Raw genomic sequence first — 25890 nt, 5'->3', positions numbered from 1 at the left:
AAGGAACTTGCCAATTTGGAGACACAGTTACTTAAAAAGAAAACGCATAAAGTTCAGCGTGATCTGACCGATTATGAAAAGGGCAAACCATTCATGGTTCAGAGAAATGTAAGATTTTTTGATACATCCAGCAGAATAAACCAGAAAAAGAGGTCGAGATCAATATTGAAGAAAAATACTTTTTCCACTAGTAGTGATACAGATGAGGATACATCCTCAGCCACCGATCCTGAATGCCCTTCCAATCAGGGGTCCCCAGTAGCCAAACGCAAACCTTCAGCAGACCCTTTAGATATAGGAAACGGAGGGGGGGGGCAGGAAACATAGGGGACGGGGCTTACAGTTTGCAACAGCTACTACAGAAGATAGTCAAATAATTGATAATGTGCATAATATATCTTCCTTTGAATTATCCTCTGACCAAAATAAAGTTCTTAACAAGGGTTTGAATTTTGTGCCTTCCTCTTTGTTTGAACAGACTTTTGTTAATGAATTAAATGAATTTTGTCGATTGATTAATCTGAAAATATTTTTTGCAGATTGTGATCTCTCTCAAAGTTCATCTGGTTTTCATTTTGGGAAATCGACATTCCAACCACCCATGGATAAGCATGTGGCCATATTCAGGGAGTGTGTGCTCAAAGATCTACACTTCTCACCCGGATATCAGCCTACCAAATATAATTTGACCCCTTTGGAGCATAAGGGGTTACAAGAACTTAGTTCCAATCATGACATCATCATTTTGCCAGCAGACAAAGGGGGTGGTATTGTGGTTATGGATCGGGTTATGTATATTGATGAAGCCTATAAACAGTTATCTGATGCTAGGTTTTATATGCATATGGTTATAGACCCGACGCCTAATTTCAAATCACTAATTGACTCCTTCCTGGATATGGCCACTGAAGAAGGGATCATAGAGCAATGCACATGTAAACAGCTCAAGGTCACCAATCCTATTCCCCAATATTTGTATTTGTTGCCCAAAATACATAAACATCCTACGTGTCCTCCGGGCCGATCTATTGTCTCTGGCAGAGGCTCTCTAACCGAGCCCCTGTCTGTTTTTCTTACATATTATCTCAAACCATTATTGTCTATGGTCAGGTCCAGGCTCAAGGACACAACTGAATTTTTGAACATTCTTCATGATAACCAGTTGGAATTGGATTGGTGGCTCTGCACACTAGATGTCGCTTCTCTATATACTAGTATCCCACACCAGGCTGGTCTATCAGCAATAGCATTTTGGTTAGAGGAATCCAAGCTCTATTCTACTGGATTTAATAATTTTTTTATCAATATGACTGAATATGTACTAACTAAAAATGTCTTTTTCTTTGATGGTCAGATATATTGGCAAACCAGGGGAACAGCCATGGGGGCTTCGTTTGCCCCGATATATGCTGACTTATTCATGGGTTATTTTGAAAAAATTTACATCTACGATACTGGCAATAACCAATTTATGGCAGAACTAGACATTTGGAGGAGATACCTGGATGATTGTTGGATGGTGTGGCGGGGAGATATACTTCTGGCTAAAGAGTTTGTTCAATATTTGAACAATAATGCATGGGGTATCAAGTTCACTTTGGAGACTCAATATCATGAAATTGTTTTTTTGGATGTCAAGGTTACCAGACAACATGATCACACTCTAGCGACGAGTGTACACAGAAAGTTTCCACAGTATAATTCTCTTTTACATGCCTCTAGTAATCACCCCCGCCACATCATCAACAACATTCCCAAGTCACAATTCATACGTATGAAACGTATTTGTTCCTCTACTAAATCTCATGTAGAATGTGAACAAGATCTTTGTGATATATTTATTCAGAGGGGATATAACAGATGTCGACTTCATAAAACCATCCAGGAGGTCAGACATATGCCACGGTCCCAATTATTAACATATAAACATGAACATGAGGTGGTTACTGATTCCAAAGCACAACCTATCAGATCCACAGTTACTTATGGTAATAATACCCCTTCATTTAGAAATATTGTTGATAATCATTGGGGTATTTTGAGAGCACATGAGTCTTTATCTGACATATTACCTGAGACATGCTCTTTTTCATACCGTAGGGGTAGAACGTTGAATTCACATTTCACATATTATAAAAAATTTCACTCTACAACAACCACACAAATGACTTTGTTTGGGGATCCACTCATTGGTTCCTTTCCCTGTGGTCACTGCAGTGCATGCAGGTATATGAGCAAAATGAAAGAATGTTCAAGTGCCAACACTTCACGAGTTTTCAACATAAGGATTTTTAGTAATTGTAGCTCTGATTGGGTGGTATATTTGGCCACCTGTACATGTACCTCATTTTATGTCGGCCAAACCTCTCGTCCATTAAGATTTCACATAAGTGAGCATCTTAGTGCTATCAGAACTAAAAAATTAACAAATGCGCTATACAAGCATACTTTGATTCACCAAACTGCCCTATTTCAATTTGCTATCATTGATAGGATTCAGCTGCCGAGGTTGACCAAGGCAGGCTGGCATGATAAACTCAATAATATGGAAGAATTATGGATTACAAAACTGGGTGCTTTGCTCAAACCTGGGTTAAATGAATGTGGATAAAGCTATATGTTGATACTATATATTTATACATTTATTGCTGTACTTTTGGGTTTGAACTGAGCTTACTTTCCCTATTTTGCTGGGGACTAATTTGATCAATATTATGTAATATTATTATATTCATTTTTGTCATTATTTTCTGTTTTCAGAAATGTTTATACTAAACAAATTTTTTTCTTTTTTGGTTACATATCCCTTTAAATCATTCAGTATATAAGGAACATCAGTATGCATCATTTTAGCTTTTTCTTTCTGCACTGAAGAAGGCCATTACATTGGCCGAAACCGGTTTGCAGTTCTTCTGTTTTTTTTATTTCGTTTTTCCACATGCCACAATAAAGTAGTTTTTTGCTTGCCTAAACCTTTGTGCTGGCTCATTTTGTGCATTTTGACATTTTGATTTGAGCCTTGCACTGGATCCACCTTGCGTGTCTTTTTTGGTTTGAACCTTTGTACATATGTCATGCAGTAAGAGGTGCAGTACACCATATTTATTGACATCATATCTGATAACAAGCCAGTGAAATATCAGACTGCTACACATCTTATGTATAGTAGGGGGTTATATTTGAGGACATAACCTGGGCATTCTGTGGTTGTGTGTACAGTACTGAGGTCTGTGTACTTAGGGTGATTGTCGGCAGTGTGTGTATTGTGAATATGTACCTTGGCCTGAGTAGAGACTGTGGTAGATGTCATTGTTCTTGGTTCTGTTCTATCTGATGTTACATGCTGCTCCACTGTATGTTACCCTGCTGGCTTACATGTTTGTAGGGCCAAACACACACATGTCCCATACCACAGACAGGCATCAGACCACATTGTGTAGCGGCCCAGTATATGTAGGGTTGGTGTGTGAGTGGCACATATGAGGACTGTGTTGATCAGATAGTCCATATACTGTAATATTACACTAGTTTACCATATGTGGCTGTGGCTGTTTTCATGTTGGTTGTGGTTATGCACTTTTGCACAGGTGTCTGTTACTCTGTGCTGTGACATGCCTGTAGAGCCTGCTATCTATGCAGGTACATGTGTATTCCCCCATACGAAATGTAGGCCAGTGTTCAGGCAGTCTGCCTGTAGCCTGTACAGTGCTTTGTTACATGCCTAGCAGCTTAGTGTACTTACCCAGTGAGATGTCATATCCAGATATTTGCCAGATGTACTGCTGCTGGGCCACCATAACAGTCATGTATGTCAGACAAAGCAGTGGGATGCTGTACAGATGTATGTCACTAACTAGTGGGTAGTATGTGACCATGACACCTCTGTACCAGTGGTTATTATGTGTCAGGACAGACAGGGGTGTATGAATGCATAACCTATGAGGGCAAATGTATACCAGTATTTACGTGATGTACCCATCTACATGGCTGTTAACATCCACATTGTCAGGCTTGGTCCACATGTCCTGCACTAAGTAGTTCTGTGTATACCTCTGGAATGATCAGAGTGTGTCAGACTGTCCACATATATTGGCCATATCTCTGCTGTAGTCCACAGGAGCATTACTCTGCTAGCAGTGGTATTGTACTATGATATCCTTAGGATGTCTGTCAGTAGCCATTGGCGCACATGTTAAAAGCAGATGTGACCTCTCACACACACCATGTTTGTGAAGACAATCCCTATTACATTAGCAATAGTCTACAAATATACCTGCAATACATACCTGACATCTCCTTGCACTAAGAGTTTGGGACTATTGGGGCTGAGGTAGGGCTCCACTCCATGTTCAGGACATATGATGAACATATATGTATATATAATTATCCATATATCTATATAGATATATACACATATCCATATCGACATACATAGATGGATTTGTATATGTACACGCACACACACACACACATATATATATATATATATATATATATATATATATATATATATATATATATATATATATATATATATATATATATATACACTCAGATATACACATATACAGAGCAATATATGTCTACACATATACAGACAGAGATACATATGCACATATAGTTATAGATATCTACATATATACCCCCATAAATAGGCATATCTGTACACATATAATGTGCATACACATATAGCTATATCTACATATATCTATATATACATATATGTGTGTGTATGTATATATATATATATATATATATATATATATACACATACACACACACACACACACACACACACACACACACACACACACATATATATATATATATATATATATATATATATATATATATATATTCATATATGTATATATGAGGAGATGTACACATGACCATATATATGTTGCACTATACAGATGTGTATACAGACATATGCATGATTATGTATGTGTATGCACATGTAGACATATATAGACCTATTATATGTATATAACCATATTCCTGTCATGTGTAAACATCACGGTTGTGTATACCCTTCCAGATGCATCTCACCATATGTATCTGCTATGTGTACATTATGATAAAACAACATATGTGATGCAACAGTCATATTAATAACAAGGACTACACAATTTAGGAAGTAAAGGAAACTGTTCAATACTACTCAATATGTGTATTGACAGCTATATTGGTAAAACAACAGCTGTTTTCATAGTGGTCATGGCATAGTGGTTAAGTGTTGTGACTTTAGTGTACAGGGTCCTGGGTTCAAGACCTGCAAGGGCTGTTCATTTTGTTGCTGGGCAGAACAAGGGCTGTAGGATACAAAGTGGTTAAGGCAGTTTGAGCAGCTTTAAGCGGGCTTGCGTGGGTTTCCATGAAGCTAAGTGGTGCTAAGCTATGGGTAAACGTACGGGCACTTACACAGTGTAGACTTCACTTACCAGTACGCACATCAGCTCAGCTGTTATATTGCAGCAATGTTGATACTTGATAAGCATGGCTTAGCCCTGGTAACCAGGTCACATCACCCAGTCTGATAACATAGCAGGGTAATGACATCTGTAATAAGTGTATGTAATGCCATGTACAATACATGCACCTATGTGCTGTCATTACAGTAGCAAGTGGTGTGAGTGTCATGTGTGGGACACAGACATATATGAGGCCTGTACAGCACTGTTAGCCATGTGAATATGTTACATACAGAGGTAGTAGCCCAGGGTACATGCTGTCACACTGGCATGTAGTGTATCATGGCAATACTACTGTTGACAGTGCTTACCCAGGCAAGAGCAGAGTGCTAAATGTAGTACTGACAAAAGGCACACCTGCTGGCATAGCTGAACACTGAGGCCTCCCTGTTGTATCCCTGGTGTGTGAGCTGTGTCACAGCATATACCCCTTACTGGGCAATGATTCTTTATGTGGAATGTAACTGTAAACTACCGTCTGTACAGCATGTTAGTGAGGGCTTCTGACATGTAGTTATGGCATACATATTGTTGCCAAACATCTGTCTGTCAACACACTCACCCTACTGCATAGCTACTTGCCAAGCTGATGGCTGTCAGTCCCTATACAGATGTGCAGATGGCAGGTATCCAGCTGGGATATGTACAGGCAACCTACGCTTGATTGACACTGACATGTCTGCCCAGCTGTGCAAGAACTGGCACATATAGATGTTACCCTGTACGCACCACATGCCACGGGTACCTTCACTACACAACCACAGTCAACAGAGCATGCTTGGGTACAGGTCTCCATCACAGACACTAACCATTTGTTGTTATGCATGTTGCACACATGTCACCTTGATCACCTCAGTGGCCATGTATAGGAGACACCTGGAGGATTGGCTAATGCATGTCATTCTCACCCTGAGGGTTACCACAGTAGTGTCTGTCATTAGATTGCCTGCTGCCACCTGGCAGGTGGCAGGATACCACTGTACACACAACCCTTCTCCCCTTGGACAATAGCTAGGTACACAGCTATGACCACCTGCAGCGATGCACCCCTGTACTGACACATGTGTACATGTGCATGACTGAGTATAACAGTGTCTGTGTGTTAGCACACCTGTACTTGGGAATTCCATGAGGGCCTTCACAACCAATGCAACACCCATTGCCATAGTCAGTTGTGGCTGCTGCTGTATGGGATATTACATGTACCCTGTTAAGCTCCTCCCCATACCAGCTACATGAGCCTTGCAGTACCAGCACAACAGTGTTTTATGAATGGGTTGATAGGCATGGGATACCCATTGTGTTCTGGCATGTGTTTGTAGTTGTGCATGTCCGTATATCTGTAGGGTACAGCATTCCGAGGTCACATACTCCTATTACAATACCCATTGCCACATAGTAGTACAGATAGTGTTGTTGCTGCCCATAGGTGAGGCATGACAATGCAACACCCTACTATGCATGTGGCATGTGCATTAAATGCATATGCCTGTAGTACCACTGTTGGGGTATACTATGGGTTGTATCGCAGTTGCAGCCAATGTGTGGTGGTGGGTATGGCAGAGTGTCATCATGGGTTTCAGGGAGTACAATATACATTGGGAGATGTGGGTGCTGTGTACACTGTCATTACACCAAGGTACACCCGGTATATGTCCCATGTACCACGTTATGGTTACCACTGTCACCATCAACCATGCAGGTAACTGATACCACAATCCAAGTCAGTTATGCATGTACTGTGTGCAGCCTACCTGTAACACATTGGACACATGGTCAAGTTAGTTAGCAGCAATAGGCCCTGGTATCTCGGATGTGTGTCTGCCTGTTATGTGTCTGTTAATGTGTATATGAAGGTATGTCACACTACGTATTGTCCATATACACCCATTACATCCCTCATTAGTATACTGTACATGTCTGGGGACGTTCTGCATGTAATATGTAACCTGGGACACACCTCACCCTAAACACTGTGTGGTGTGTGCAATATAAGCCACACACATCAGTATCACTACATAGCTAGGTAGGGGTCTAGTCCCAGTGTTGCCAAGTAACAGTGTGCATATATGTGGATGGGTCTATATCAGGTTGCAGGGTATACACACCTCAGTGGGTCACCTGTCCATGTGGCACAGGCAATAACAGTTTTAGTAACCTGTGACATGTGTTCAACTGTACCCCAGTTATGTCACAGCCATGGTGTCACCACAGTGCCATACCCCATTGTGGAATATGACTGCAGACCATTCTCATGCTGATATATGTACACCTACAACACAAATGGATAACATTATAGAGACCACAACCAACCAGTGTTACTAACAGCATAATGCATCATTGCTGGATGACTACACTACCTGCCATATATGCATTACACTTTACCCCTTACATGTTACACTGCAGTACTGTGGCACACTGTAGTATAGTCACCATGTGCATCAGAACCATATTAGCCTGTCCTTGCATTGATGGTATGGATGACAGGGATGTGGCAGAGGTATCATCATATGCACAGGGTGTGATGTTGGTTTGCCAGAGGCCAAGGATGGGCCATAAATTTGACACAATGTGTGTGTGGGTGAGGGTTGTACTGCGGTGAGCTGGGATTGGAGCTGTGGTGTGTGTAGGTATGGGGTTGCCCTAGGTGTGTTTCTATAGTGTGTGGGTATGCATGCACACAATTCTGCCATGTGGCTGTCCTACACAGGTGTTTATGGACAGCTGCAGACCATACCTGGCAGGGTGTGCAGTTCACTTGTGTCAGGCCATGGACACTTGGACTGTGCCTACCAGGGGTTCCATGGGCACATCCAGGTACAGGCCTCAATGTGCTACTCTCACCTTCTGATGACAAATGTCCGCTGGTACCAGGCCCCTCCTGGGACTGTCCAAAACCACATGCACATGGCCTGCTGTGGTGTGGTGTAGACAGCACCCCTCCTGCACTGCCAGGGCTGGTACTGCCACTACGGGAGCTCCTTGGTGTCCTAGCATGTCCACATTGACTGCCAGCTGTTGGCATTGCTGGCCTACATCCACGTGGCCATCACTGCACTCCCACCCACACATTCAAGCATGGACAGACCACAGTCGATGAGGGCCATCATCTCACCAGACCATCTATCCATGAACTCAGTTAACACACGGATGGCACCAGACAGTTCATGGGTGTTGTCACTTGCAGATGTGAGAGCAGCCCTCTGCTGCCTCAGGCCCTGCCTGGTGTAACATTCCATACGTGCCTGCACCATCATGACAGCCTGAAACATGTGCCTGCTGGTACCAGCTCTGTCGCCTCTGCCAGGAGCATGATAACCAGTGGCCCTACCACTAGCACCTTGGTATATCCGCCTATGTGGTGCCCTGCCAGACATCTGGCTAAGCCTGCTGCAACCAGACACAGTAGGCATGGTTACCACACTTTCCTGTGCACTGCCACCAAACGCCAGCTGTCCCTCCACTATGGCCACTGGTGATGGGGTATGTATAGCCACTGAAACTGTGTGTGGGGTTGGGGTGGCTAAAAGGGGATGTCAAATGTTGGTGCAGTGTCGGCCCCTGTCAACCCCACCTGTGCCTCAACAGTACTATCATCATCTTCGGTGTCTGTATGGACACCAACATCAGATTGCATGCAGGAGGGACCCTGACCCACCTCACCACCTGTGAGGTAAAACAATAAATGCACTTTAAAACCTGTACAGCATTGCCTAACAGTACACACACACACACACACACACACACACACACACACACACACACACACACACACACACACACACACACACACACACTGTAATACCTACCTGTCCATGGCTTTACAGACAATCCTACATATGTGTCCATGTGGTACCCCATCCTGTATCACACATGTTAACATACACACATTTATACCACTCATATCAGTCCTCTAAATGCCTACACAAGCAGTCACAACACAAGACCTGTTACTACATTACCTACCTGACCTGTTTGTAGTGGTTTTACATGGCCTCACTGCTGTCATTCGGTATGCACCCTCTGTATGTCCGGACATCATGAGCATGGCCCCTATATGTGTGAGCTACTATGTTCTATCTATAATATCACACACTGGTGTGTCATGTGTATGTAATGCTCAGTACATGCCAGATATGCTGCTCCTTCAGCCTATCATGTGGCTGTAATATTTGGATACACTCCCTGGTATTGACTAGTACTCCTCCACTGCATTTGTAGTGCTGCATACGTGGGTTGTAGGTGACCTTTCTGCTGAATGTGATATTAAGGGTGTACCTGGTGACTACCTTCCCTCTAGATACCTGTTCCATGCTACAGACCATATTATACTATCAGCTGTCCTGTGATTACACACATGACAAGTATTCCTGGTGTGTAATGTGGCAGTCCACGTACATGTACTGCATGATCCCAGAGGGGGTACTGCTGTATGAACACCCCACCATCACACATGTGCATACATGGCCAGCAACACAAACACACACACATGCACACAAGCATCCTACATGCATCAACCACCCTCCACTTCACCTGAGTGACCCTACAGACAAACTAACTACTCACCAGGATGCACGCACACACACACACACACACACACACACACACACACACACACACACACACACACACACACACACACACACACATCATTTGAGAAGTAAATGATAGCACACACTCATCAGAGAAAGAATACACATAACCTAAGCCAAGAAAACTATTAAAACAGATGCCAGCCAATGTCCACAAACTTTACTCAGGTGAGGTTGCACAATGATAGTACACACAGTCCTCCTATTACCCCTCTGTCAACATGCATGACATATGTATCTGACAGTATGCAGTCAATCCATGCTGGCAACAGTATACATGTGTGTGATGCATGTGCTGTGTCACTAGGTGAAGCCCCTTTCCATGGATACCACTGCACCCATGAACATGGTATTTCTGTGCACCTGTTCTGCACCCTGCCATGTACTGTGCACCACACCTCACAGGTGTACAGCCCATTGCTGAATATGTACTACTGTGTCGGTTATGTCAGCTTTAATGCTCACAGCCCCTATGTTTTCCAGCAACACATACTTGGTATGATATGTGGACAGATGTCATTTTCAATGCCCGACATCTGATGTACAGCTCTCAACATCAGCGGACCATGTATGACCAATCCAATACTCTTACACTGACAACCATCACAGCATACCATGGCTATGGGGGGGTGTACGCACGTTTATTGATATGATGCACCTATCCTTGATCTGCCATGGGACCACATCACCGCATATCTTAGCAGTACATGAGCCTGATATGTGACATATGTCCTGTACTTTCACATGCAGTGTCTCTGGAATGTGTTAGATGTGCGGATGCTGACCATGATGCATACACACTGTGTTGCAATATGTGTGCACACCCTTATGACAGTTTGTCGCACCTCTTGTGTGTACTAACAGCAGTCACTACTCCTGGTAGGGGTATACCAGTGTGGGCCATCTGCATTTGCCAGTGTATGTTCAGTCTGGCCTACACATGTCCCCCTATTCTGCATGAGTGCAAGGTCTACTCATGTGCACATCCCTTGGTGTTCGCACACTGCTGTCACTATTGCTGTGGGGGTAGGGTTATGGCTGCCACAGGTCCTGAACCTGACTATGTGCAGATACAGCCATTCTTAGCATTCTTGGGATCCTTGCTGCAGTGCACTGGTGTGTCATGCCAACATCCCTCCCCCGTCCTTCAGCCTTTTTGCAGATGCATGACGAGTATGCCCTACATGTGTGTCACTTTGCAGTGTCCCATACACTGACCACCACATGTTACAGCTTAGTCCCAGCTGATAATGTGGACCACTGTAATGCCTTATGCCATAGTGTATCTCTGCAGCAGTTGCCATTGTCCTACAGGTATATACACTGGTGTTGCACTGTATATGGGTGTTGTTCCAAACATGTCCCTACTGTAGGCCATGTCTCCCACCATTATGTTACTCCCTGTGGACACATTATGCAATGACAGGATGTTAGTTATCATGCAGGTGTCTGACATACCCTTCCAATACCCCATCATGGTCACCCCTGTGATGCCCTGCATTTCACAGCAACAATACGTGGATATGTACAGCATGAATTCTGGGTAGGTGTGTTAGATGTTTGCATGGCATATACCATAGCCATTACATGTCCGGTGTATTGGCAAGCATCTACATAAACATACTCACCAGCTACAGGCTGCTGCCTTGGTGGCATCCCAGACGGACCTGCATAAGAGGGTGAGTGATGCATAGTCAGTGGCCACAACTGTGGCAGTGCTACAGGGTGGTTGCAGTATTACAATACATCAACAGTACATTTCCACAATACTACCACATATGGACATCTGTTTATCACTACTATGCAGCAACAAAATATATCTATGACATGTCAGATATGCATGATCTACCTGTACCAATGCGGATGTATACGCAACAGTGATCTATGGATGTGCCCTGTGGCCTTACCTGCACGCTCCTCGGCCAGTGTGTGGGTGGCACCCACCTCCACAAAGGTGTCTGGTGGTTGGTGTGTGTCTGGATGGGCAGGTGTCACGAGGCTGGCCAAGAGCTCCTTCACACGTGTCAGGAGGGGATGGATGGCATGGTCCCCTTGTGGTGAGGTTATCCCCCCAGACTGCAGCAGCATGCCGACGGGCATTGTGAAGCAGGTCAGAACAATGATGCTGGACTTGCTCATAACTGCAGTTGTTTAGTCCAACATCACTGACCTTGTGGACTAGGTCATTCCACAGGTGGTCTGGTCCTGCTGACCATGGGCAGCCTGGCCAGCAGGATAGAGTAGTGCTGGATTAAATAGGTTAGCACTACTTCATTTTCAGCAGCTGAATACGATGGTAGCCATGCATGTGACATCTTGCCTGAAAGACATAAAGATGGAAACAGGTCTGAGCAACTCATACAGCAAGGTTACCACAGTTTTTAATACACATCTCTGTCACCCCCCGCCATATCAGTGACAACAAACTGTACACACAACTCATTAGGTATGGCTACAGCTTACCTACCAGTGGGACAGATATTGTATTGTACCACACTTTGTGCTTCTGTTTGTAGCCATGTTCCCTGTGTGGACACTATCATTGCTGGCCTGTTACAGACTATTCACCTGCATGCCATTGTCAGGGCCACTATGGTTCCATATATGCCTGTGGTATGGCTGCTTTGTGATTGCTGCACATCTGATATTCTGTGTTATTGGGGATATCTATGCATGCTGTTGGACATGTTACAGGATTGTGTAGACTATTACTACCAACATATGTTCTATAACAGTAACACAATAGCATGTATATGTACTATTTTCCAGCATAACTACCTCTCCATACCCATATGCCCATGTTACCCAGCCGCATCACATGTGTGTCCCACCCTGGGGCTTTTTCATGTACAGGTCCAGCAATACCGTCAGGTGCAACCAACATAGGGAATGTTGTCCCCCCCGGGGGCACACACATACATGTTCCTGTCCCCTGAGGGCAGGTCCAGGGTCTGTTTCATAACAGGCTCCACAGACACATGTGGGATGTGGTACATCACCCTGAGGCACCTAGTACACATTCACAGGGCTGACATGCTCCTCCTGCTCAGCCTCCAGGCCAGGAACCTTCAGGATGTGGACTGCTGTTGTGAGTAGCAGTGGGTGGGAGGCTTGCTCCCATTGTGTCCACATTGGGGCCCATGGGGCATCCACATTACAGACCACACACACCATCCAGGGTGTTTACCCACAACATGTATCACATACCACCCCTGTAGACTGTCCTCTATATCTACCCACCCTGACCACCTCCACAACTATACCTGCCATACTTCCCCATATTCCCATTCCATACTTCACAGACAAGAGGAATGTGGTCCCAACAAGGGGTTCACATGTGACATACCCGTCCATGTTGAACACACTGACAGCTGTAGATATCTGTGTGTATTGATATGTGTGCTGTTTCCTTGCACATAGCATGTAGCACTGTGGTAGTAATATAAGGGACATATATTTACATACATATATGTTTGTGTGTGTTTGTATATATGTAGACGTGCATATAGGTATATATCTATATATGTGTAGATATATGTGATGTATATATGTGCTCATATATATGTCTACACATGGGTATCTGTAGATTTGTGGACATACATGTATATATATATATATATATATATATATATATATATATATATATATTATATATATGTACACATATGCATACCTATATGCGGGGTACATTCAGACATCAGGTCCACAATTTCACAACACTTTCCTGCACAGCTGCACTGTTCTGCCTTGCTACAACACAGACAGGTGCCACATATGGACACAGCCTGACATTAGGGGGCTATATGTAGGGTCAGATTGCAGGTAACCCTATTACACAGCTATGGCATTCCTGCATGCTACAATACAGAGTAACTTGAGTATCCTGCAAGGGGTGGGCTGTGGATCCCACATGCCCATCATAATGGCATTACTTCCACCACCAGCTATTGGCCACGTAACATACATACTTCCCATTACACAACACACTCCATAATGGCTTACATCTTATCAGTCAGTGCTGCTCTGCACGGTTGAGGGGTATAACCCACTACCCACAGGGATGGACTCTATTGTCCTTAGCAGTTGTTCAGCTGAACATCATTACAACAGCTGAAGGCACATATACAGCATTCCACATCATCTATCTCATTATTATGGACCAAGTACTATGGTCAATTGCATGCATATATACTTCACATACCTGTTCTGGGACTTGAAGACTCTTCTAGAGTGTTTATTTCTTTTTTTTTTCTTATACGCGCACACTCTCTCTCTTTCTCTCAGTCTCTCTCCAGTAAATGGAATGAGCTCATTTGCATAGATTGCAGCATGGAATTTGTAGGTGATGCACATGATCAGGTGATGGCCTCTGCACCAATCAGTGTCCTCCACTTGCTACCTGCATGCAGCATGCTGTGTAGTGCTTCCAATTACCACTGTCATGGCAACCAACTACTATAAATCCCTACATCATGTGGGCGTGGTCCCTTTACCTTTCCTTTAGGATGGGCATCCTTACTATGTGTGGGCATCAGTGTTACAGACAGCAGGTAGAAATACCTCTTACAGGAGAACCTGCAAACTCAGGCCAGCTACATATTTGTAGGAGGTTCCAGAACTACAGACAGAGTGTGAGTAGAGTTGTTGTATGCATTGTATAGCACTGGTGTTACAGGGTTTGTGTGTACATACTAATTTAACTTGGAATGCAGTCTGCCTGCATAACTCTCAACTGTGGGACTATCCTCTTGATGGCCAGAGGTGTGCCTATTATGTTTTGTCTCTCCACCACACAGGTCTTGTGTCAGATATATCACTGGCAGTGTGTGTGTGTCGAGTGCTATCAGTACATGGCTACATCCATTTCTGTTTCTAACTTCATATTCCTGACTAAGGGTATGTTGCAGACTATCCTGTAACACCAATAACTTGCTTAGTGTATGACAGCAGTTTTACACATATGGGCTTGTGTTCCAGCCTCTGTCCTCCACCTACATACCAGGCTTTGCACATATGACATGCTGTCAGGGGTTGTTCTGTAGTGGGCTGTGAGTATGTCATGCTGCCATTCCTGCCATCAATCCACTGCTATTGTGTCCCCCACACATACTGTGGGGTTGGGGCCATATATGTGTGGACTTCACCTACACAATACATGTGTGCCCTTATGCACTCCAGAGGGCAGTGTATGTAACAGTGGTATATGGCCCTGTATTATTGAGTCTAGGGGGGGATGCACCATAACTAACCTAGGCTGTTACAACATGTGTGGGTATCAGGGGTAAGCTGCCTTAAGGTATCTGGATGTACATTACCATACAATCCACCTTGGGTAAATGCAGGCCTACTGCCTCCTGCCATACAGACTGTTCTGTTTGTCAGTGTGATTGTAATAGTGTCAGTTATGCCTTGTTATGTAACAGTTACATCCCATTGTGTCAGCTGAGGTCTTTACCCCCTCGGGATTGTGTACAGAGTGTAGATAGAGGCTGCTGAACTATACATCTGCATTACTTACTGTTGATTGTTTGGTATCCTGTGGCTAGGGTTGCCACCTTTTCAAATGCCCAAAGTGGGACATGTTCTGTAGAAATGTCAGATTTTCCAGGACAAAACATACCTACAGCCGTGCATAGTTCAGAACTTTACTTTTTTGCACAAATAAAAGCTTATTCTAGTAACATTTGAATTGCTTATGCTACTTCACATAACATATAGAAGTTTCATTTATAAAATAATTGTTTTATGCAACTATTAAAGAAGACTTAGGAAATATTTTTGTCCTGAAATCTCAGGACATTTGCTACTTTTTGATTTTTTTCGCAGGACACAACTGCCTAAAGAGGGACTGTCCCTCGCAAAGTGGGACAGGTGGTAACCCTACCTGTGGCCCAGTCTGTCTTTACTATTGTACTACTTGAAGGCCTCGGACTGGACAGCAACATATGTCAACCTTTCCAGACTACTGTATTAGTATAACTGTTTCACAGTTGCATTACTCTGTTTATATGGATGTCAGTGTCTTAACAGCTATATGACATGGCATATACAACTGTAATAGTACACAAATAAAGCTTTCCCATGTATGCAAACCTGTGTGTGGTGTTATATCCTTTGACCTCTCTGTGGGTATATGTTGCAGGCAACGATTGTCATTTGTATGGGTGGCTCATACAGTGTCCAGTTGGTAAGGTGGTAACTGTAGGCATAGTGGCTGTTCCATATTGTGTGCACCTTCTACATATGTATCTTCCTAGACATATCTCTGCATGTGCATGTGTAGTTACATATATATATATATATATATATATATATATATATATATATATATATATATGTATATCTGTATCTGCATATATGTGTCTGTGTATATGTATCCTAGGGATGTTGATTGCTTCCAAATTGTACATTCCCTATGGGAGCCAGACTGTACTGGATGATATGTTAGTGATACCAGCCTGACATCATACTGGTGGGATGGAGTACTGCTAACATCTTGTACCCATGTCGTGTCAGGTCCTGGTTATGGGATCTGCAACAGTTGGTAGTGTATTGCAGGGCAGGAGTGTTTGGTTGTGGGGGGGAATACCTATCCGTACAAGACATATGTTGTTTGGGGCCTCTCAGCCCCATTAATAGTGCATGTGGACATATATGTTTTTATGTTCCCATTTTTATCTACAGATGTATGTCCGTATACACCTATATAGATATATATATGCTTACATATATAAAAAATTGCTGTATCTATATATATATATATATATATATATATATTTATATGAACATATGTGTGTATATATATATATATATATATATATATATATATATATATATATATATATATATATCTACATATATAGATATGTTATATTTATTTAGATATTAATACACACACACACACACACACACACACACACACACACACACACACACACACACACACACACACACACACACAAACACACACACACACAAACACACACACACACACACACACACATACATCTACATGTTGAAATACATTCCCTGTACTGTTGAATGACTGGGCTGGATGATATGTTTGTGAAAACTTCAGGACTATGTTTATCTGATATGGCTTAGTGGTAAATCACTTTGGCTATGGTGTGCAGTGTCCTGGGTTCGAGCCTTGCAGAGGCTGTTTAATTTGTTGCTGGGCAGGACAAGGGTGGTTGGATACAGAGTGATTAAGGCACTTTTAAGCAGTTGTAAGCGGGTTTGCGCGGGTTTGCGTGGAGGTAAGCAATACTAACTTCCAGTTACAGTTTCTTATACTCAGTTAGCTTTTCAATTGTTTAACCTGTATAGGCATTGCTTACCCCCACATAAATGCTTAAACCCGCTTACTGCTGCTTAAAAGTGCTTACTCCCGCTTACCCCCATGCTCATTTCTTTAAAAAAAAAGAAAAAAGGGTTGATAGGAAAATGGTGAAAAAGGGGCACAAAAAGAGAAAAACAGTAGGGAAAATAACTAGGGATGTGCAGGACGGGTGTAGGGAAGGTCCATAGCTGCCCATTTCTTCTGCAGCAACTGCTGTGCATATACACTGAATTTGGAGGTAGATTTGGACACTCAAACCCCTGAGAGAGGGATGAGGACAACAATAATATGTTGTGATGCCAATTAGACCAGATTACATGTGTCCAGTGGACATGTGTGTGAACTGGACAGCTATGTATGGGGTGAAAATTTTTTTTGGGAACAGATTACCCTTTTTTTTCAGGTGAGAGTGGGATGTTGGGGCGGGATAGTAGGTATATTTGGGGAGGTAATTTGGGTAGGTTAACAGACAAGACAAACAAGATGCATACAGCGGTGGTATATGACACATGTGGCGGGTAGACCCCTTGATGGGGAGGGGTGTTGGGAAATCGGAAGCCGATGAACCCCCTAGTGGAAACAGTGGGACTGAGGTCACAACCTATGGGCAGTCAACACTGGACCTTTACAGCCCCGAAGGGGGCTGTGCTGGGGGCTGAGTTGCAGAGCCAGGCCAACCCTCTAGTTACAACAAACAGCCCTCGAGCTTGTGTAGCAGATCTTCAACCTCCCTGCGGAGCTCACTACGCACCATGACCCAGACCTGGTGACGGGTGACAGGTTCCTGTCTGCGCCTGCTTCTGGGGGGGATGAGCCCCATCCCCTGAGGAAGTTCCACCCGAAGGTGGTGCAGAACCAATGGACGATGAGGTCCTGGGTTGGGCTCCAGATGTGTTGGTGCCCGGTGCCATGGCCAGCTGAGGTGGGACATATGGGTCTGCTGTGACCAGCCTTCCCAAACGTGCTATGGTGTTTAAATTTTATCATCATATTTGGGTTAGTAATAGTCAACAGATTCCAGGGTTAGGTATAACAGCATGCATAGATATTCCCATTAACCCAGACACCAGATACGGAACAGTTGCATAGCAAATGGAACACATGCATATATGGGACCACAGTGGTAATAACAACAGGACGCAAGTACATTGATGGCACCATGCCACCAATGTTGGAGTACTTCAATATAGCACATGCATGGAAACAGATTTAAATAATTGTCAACCAATAGGACATAATCGGAACAGTGAAGTCATTACATACCAGTTGTGGTGGGTATGTAGTTTATTGTTGGAGATATGGTGGCGAGGAGAGAAAGATGTCAATTAACAACTAGTATATTCCTGTAGTCCACATTACTTTCATAGTCAGTGCTGTTATCTGTACCTTACAGTTATTACTACACTACCCTACAGCCTTAGTTTGGACAGTGATATATATATGGTTGTCATCATCTTTATACATGAACTGGTTTTACCTGCAGTATACACTGCTTACCTGGTATACCTGTGTAGGAAATGTTAACACTAACTGTTTATACACATACTCCCAGATTCCAGGTTGATGTTGTGCACATAGCTGTCCATCTCTTTCTGCACAGACTCTGGCCATGTCTTGTCTACATGCAGGTGAATTGGGACATATCTAGACTATTGCTCTCTTCAACCTTTAGTGACTTACCACTCTTATACAGGCTTTCCTACACAGTTACACAAACAGGTCATCTAAAAGCCTAACATACATGTTTATAGATGCAAAATAAAGACTTGGATGCAGTTTCTTACTTTATGTAATAGTTTAAATCCATTGAATGAGTGAGTCTTTATAACAATTGATGTGAAGGACTTGTATAGTAGTATCCCCCATGACCAAGGTAAGGATTGGTTTGCCTTATATTTAAGTGAAATCATGGGTTTAAACCAGGATAAAATTAATACATATAGTAATCTGGTTGATTTAGTCCTGAATTATAGCTACATTTATTTTGAGGGACATTATTTTAGACAAATGGAAGGGGTGGCCATGGGGTTAGCCTGTGGCCCCCTTTTTGCAAATGTCATCATGGCATGGTGGGAAGAGATATTTTTGTATCTAAGTCCTTATTTTGCATATATAAACATGTATGTTAGGTTTTTGGATGACCTGTTTGTGATGTGGAAGGGCCCTGTAACAAAAATTCCAAAATGTACAGATTATATTAATAAATCAACGGATTTTCATAAGTTTACCTATACTGTGAGTTATGACAAAGTGGCATATTTAGATGTAATGATAGAAAGGAAAGAAAGTGGACAAGGTTTAAAATCTAAAATATATAGAAAACCAATACACTCAAATGCCTATTTATACTACTCCAGTAACCATCCTATACATGTGAAGAGGGGAGTAATGAAGGGGCAAATGGTTTGAGCTGCATGGATGGTCTCAGACCATACATATTTTATTGATGAGTGTGGATTTTTATCTAATATGTTTTATAATAGGGGATAATCCCAGGAGAATAGTAAACCAAATTCGCAATGAAGTAATTAGTAAGAGAGAACAAGGGTATTATATGCCATTATTAAAGGAATATAATGAAAATTTGGTAACTATTAACCTGGATTAAGAGACAGTTTCTATAGACATAAATACCCAGGTTATGGAAATTAATGGCAATAATGACAACAAAATGAATAATAATAGTAAACAATTGTTTTGTCCTTTTGTGGTGACTTATCACAGTAATAGTATGATTATAAGAGATATACTACAAAAGAATTGGAGTATAATAAAAATGGATGAACATTTAGTGAAAAAATTGGGAACTAGTCCAAATGTAGTATATAGGAGGGGCTTAAACTTTAAAAACATCTTGCAGAGACAAGTACAGGGTGTTAATGAAGGAAAGATGAGTCCCTGTGGGATGTGTAATCAATGCAAGTATGTCTTTAATGGATCAAGCTTTCAAATTATAAATAAAACCATCTATGTAAAAGGAAAATATAGTTGCTATACACAAGGGGTTGTATATATTGCTTTCTGTGTGAAATGCCCAAGGTTTTATGTGGGTAAAACAGAATGGAAATTGTCCCAGAGAATATATGAACACATGTACGATACTGCCCACCAAAAGGACACAAATGCATTGTATAAACATCTTAAAAAATACCCAACACATGTTTTTAAATTTTTGATTGTACATCGGGTTGTGAAGGATGCCAGAGGGGGACCCTGGAAGTTGAATTTGGAGAACAAAGAGACATGGTGGCAAATTTACCTGAATGCAAGTACCCCCCGGTATAAATGATATGATATTAATAATAGACTTTTAAAATTAAAAGTGTATGATAGTTAAGAAGAAAATGAATTATCAAGTAAAATTAGTGAATGTTTTAGAGGTTTTATAACTTTATGTATTAATATATGTTTAAGGAAAAGTTTTAATTATGTGATGTGAATGTCTATTGGCTGGTAATAACATGAAATTTTTTTAAGTAATATAAATAATGAACTGGTGTATTAGGAGGTTATCTGAAGAAGTTTAGTGATTCAACTAAATGAAAGTGCTAATATGACAGCTTGCTATAACAAGATTGGCAGGTTTGCTACAGGCGCCTCTAATAGGGACCATCACTGTCATTCCATCAAACAGCTCAAATGACTTGAGTTCCCCCATCTACTTCTTACTACACAGCTCTCCACAGCCCACAAACTGTACTACCTCCCTGACAAAACCCCCATACTACAAAATCTAATACAACCCTACACCACTACCCAAGTTTTAAGATCAACAAAGCAAAATCTCATTTTTATTTTATTTATTTAACATTTGTTGACCGGGAAAGTCCGACTACGTTCCACAGATCCTGTTTTCAGCAGAGGCCCGGGGAGAAATGCTCCAGATGCATGCCTTTAGAATGTGGGAGGAAACCGGAGTACCCGGAGGAAACCCACGTGAACGCAGGGAGAACATGCAAACTCCGCACAGAAGGCACCCCAGCCGAGAATTGAACCAGAGAACCTCTTGCTGTGAGGCGACAGCATTAACCGCTGCACCACTGCGCCGCTCATAAATGTCATCAAACATAAAAATGAAGCTGGTAAAACTCTCTTTGCCTCTACAATAGCAAAAACCTGGAATTCACTTCCAAATCACATAACTTCTACAAGCTCTGCCCCACAATTTAGGAAACTACTCAAAACCCACTGTTTTAGCAACTGGCTGTGCCCATGTGACTCCCCAGGCTAATCCACTATATTGCAGTCATACTAGGATACTGTCAAGGATGACTCAGTACTGCCTATCCTCTAGATTTTTTTTCTTTCCTAAAAATGCTTTATTTCAATGGTAGTAGCTTATATGTCGGTAACTAATTACTAAATACATTCCTATATGCTAGCTGTTTGCCTTAAAAACACAGCTATGTGATGTACATAAGCATGTTGAAGCAATGTTAGATATTATTTTATAAATGTCTATTAAGAATACAGGGCTGTTTCTTACAAATTTATCTGTTTAGCAATTGTTTTAAGTGGAGCTTTTCTCCCAGGGCCTCCGCTGAAAATGGACCTGTGTCCAGTCGGACTTTCCCGGTCATCAAATGTAAAATAAATAAAATAAAATAAAAATAAAAAAATAAAATAGTAAAATTGTTCTGAAGAAGATTTTGTGCCTTTATTCTACTGTCAGCCAATTTTTGGATTTGATCATTGGTCAGTATTGACGTTGGGTTTTTGTACTAAAAATAAGACAGTTCACATCTCAATTGCAAGTGCTATTTGGATTTTGTTGTCTGCCTTTTCACTGTTTCCTGTCTATGTGTCTCTCAGTTGTACTAAATGGCCTCTGGGGATTACACCAGTCATATACAGGCATTCCTACACATTCTATTTATGGTGCACAGTGTGGGTAACAGTACTATTACATGATTGCAAATCTATATTACCATATGATGCCAGAGTATACACATGCAGTCCAGCAGTTAGACCATTATTATCAGGCTATTATGCTTTTATTTACATACAAACTATATGAGACTCTTCCTGCTATATTCTCTGGTGTATGCAGTACTTGCCTTAAACAATAGAGGTTTTATACAGGCAATTAATTTACTAATACTTTTAGATTTATTTCCTATGACAGTACATGCAAGAGTATTACTGACCTGCCTTGCATTGCAACATCTCCAGGCAACTTCCGTGGGCCTCCTGGTTCACGACCCACTCACTTGCAGCTGTTGAGGACATAAGAGGAATATTTAGCCATACCTATCCATGAAATACATGAGCTGGCAATTATTACACATATAGTGGAGTGATACTTACACACAGCTAGGACAGCCCCTGCCATTCTAGCCTCTTGGATACACTGCTCCAAGAGATCCCCCTTATGCCGCTTCAGGTCAGCATAGTGATGCTTGACCTGCTCACCAGTTTGGGGTATGCCAGTGGCACTGATGAAGTCATGGGCGAGACAGTCCCAGGCTTCCGCCTTATATTGGGAACCCTGGTACTGGCCCTGCAGCAGTCTCTGCTCATGGTCTTTGACAAGGAGTCCTGCCAAGACTCTGGACTCCTGGAAGCACCAGGACTGCACCCAGAAGTGCACACCTTCTCCCCTTTCTGCCATTGTGCCTGCAAGGGGAAGCTACAACCAGTTATGAGATGTATTACCGCCTGTTGGGTTTAAGTAGGGATGATTTCCCGCACTTTTCCATGATTATCCAGTTTTGAAAAGGCTAGGCTATGGGCAAACCTGCTTACCTAAGGTTGGCATTGTTTAAAGGGGTATACCACTGGGCACATTGAGTTAGCTGGCCTAGACATTGCTTACACCTCCTAAGCTGGCCTGTGCAATGCTTAGCGTTACTTACATTAGACTTTGCATTATATTTTAATTTTGGCATTGATTTTTTATTCATTATATCTTATATATATGCCTGGTATCCATGATTCATGTGAATGTACACTGTATGGGGTCCTTGTGTTTTATTGGGGACTTCAACACTCTATTACTATTACACCTCACATCTGGGCTTACTGCTGTACTCCAGTTCACATATTTATGTTATGTAGTGGGTTATAGAACATATGACTGTATACTGACTCCTTTTACAGGTTCAATTTGATTTTACTATAGTGAGGACTTGTTTGGTGATACATCATTCATCTGTACTGCTGTGATGGCTTGGTGGTTAACTACTGTGATATAGGGTCCTGGGTTCAAGACCTGCAAGGCTGTTTAATTTGTTGCTGGGCAGAACAAGGGCCATTGGATACAGAGTGATTGAGGCACTTCTGAGCAGTTGTAAGCGGGTTTGCACGGGTTTGCGTGAGGGTAAGCAATGCTAACCTCCAGTTAAATATGCTTACAGAGAGTTAGCTTCAATATTGTTTAACCTGTATGCTCATTGCTTACCCATGCACAAATGGCCTTAAACTCACTTACTTACACTTGCTTACTAGTGCTTACTCCCGCTTACAATTGCACTGATTTAGTGATATCTAATGGTTCTTGGGAAGGTGGGGGATTTGGAAGCTGTATGGAGTTGTCATTCATTACACATTTTACCTTTCATTTGTATCCATGATTCCTGTGTACATATACTGTATGGGGCACATGCTTATCTGTAGACTTTGCAATGTTATGACACTGACACCTCACATGTGCATTTAATGCAGTACTCCAGTTCACAAATATATGTTATTTAGTAGGTTATGCAACTAAAATATTGGTCATAATGTGATTTGCCATGGAAAATGGAATGTGCTGCAGTGGGACTTGAACCAGGAATGCCTGCTTGTAAGGCGGATGCTCTGCCCACTACACTATTGCTATACTACTTTATTTGCATATATCTTCCTTGTTATCCTCTTCACTCATTTAAGTTGCATTAACTGTAGCTAAGCGATGAGCACACCCGCGCACATACGGTTAGCTTTATTCGGATTCATAATAAAAAAAACTAGGTTTGTTTATTTGATTTGTACTTACTATTGCTGTTATACATGTGGGGGAATGTTGCTGGGGATTTGCGGACACCTATGAGCGGTCTCACTCATTCCTTTGGCCTTTCTGCTGTTTTTCATTGCAGGGGAGTGTATATTCTGAAAGCTTTGCTCTCAGACACACCCCCTGCACTCTTACACGCTCTGCGTAAGATTAGGAGCTCAGGCAGCGTGCCCTCATTAATATGCATGGCATGCTGCCGTCCTGCTCCTAAATGGCCGCTTCTGTGCAGGACTAAGCTAGTCCTGCACGGAAGATTAGTAAATTCGGGGGTTCATTTTCTGTATCAATGTAAGGTGGCTTGCGGAGTACAAATTTTTTCTTGGATGCCATATCCCTGTATGAGATGAAACAGAACAAAAGACACATAATTACATGTATAATCCACAGACAGGATGGCTGAGAACTCAGTTATGTGTGAATGCATGCATCAGTAATGCACAAAACAATTTAAAAGTAAATGCTTCTTATGACTACACGTTAGGACAACCCCCCCCCCCAAAAACAAAAAAATATATATATATATATATATATATATATATATATATATATATTTCTAAATCAAATATCAGTAACTACCTAACAGTTCTGTAATGCAAATATCACAGGGTTAAGTGTGTAATAATTTGAAGGACAATAATAATTGAAATTGTAGCATTAGACACGTAAGACAAAACTATTATAAATGCCATCTGCATGGCTATGGAGGGCAGTCAGGTAGAAATCCACAAATGTAACACATTTTTTCTTTTAACTAACACAGGTAAGAATGCCAGACCTTCCTACAAAGTTATAACACACTTATTTGTAATAACTATGCGAACATCAATTAAACACAACCTAAAAATATAGGCCATGTAGCATTCTGTTGCATACCTTTTGTAATGTAGACATGGCTATGCCAAAAGAAAGGGATAAAAGAAAAACTATTAAGATAAAAAATGCTTTTCAGTAGTCAGTGCAATTCCCCTTTTTATGTTAAACTAAAAGCTTTATGTAAGAATACCAGCATACCTTGACAATATAGCAGTGCAGAAATTAAATAATTCTCCAAAATATTTTTTTATTTAGCAGTATTGAGTTCTCTGGATTCAAACAGTCTCCCCAGTATGATGCAAAGGCATTAGCAACACATTACCTTTGCATAGTGCAGAGACAGCCCTGCGAGAACTGGAAATGAGGTGTTAATTCATTAGCATTCCTGAACACAACAATCTGCGCTAAGTGTAGGAAATCTAAATGCAATGTTAGGACCTACATGATTACATACACGTGCCCTAACAATGCAAGAATGAGGAATAAACTGTTACCTGTTAATGGCTTGCAAGGGTTTATGGTTAGTCTGACTGCAGGAACAAACAAGGTTTCATAGTCACCTCTCTTTGATATACACTTACTGAGGATGTGTCAGGGAGAACAGACTTATCAAAAAGTCTGAAAGTACATTGACTGATTTAGGAGAGCAACATTCCTAACTTTCAAATGCTGGCT

The sequence above is a fragment of the Protopterus annectens genome, chromosome 2.part2, assembly GCF_019279795.1.
Source record: "Protopterus annectens isolate FY-2018-M chromosome 2.part2, PAN1.0, whole genome shotgun sequence".
NCBI classification, from domain to species: Eukaryota; Metazoa; Chordata; order Ceratodontiformes; family Protopteridae; genus Protopterus; species Protopterus annectens.
The sequence above is the reverse complement of the archived record's forward strand: the minus strand, read 5'-3'. Positions refer to the sequence as shown.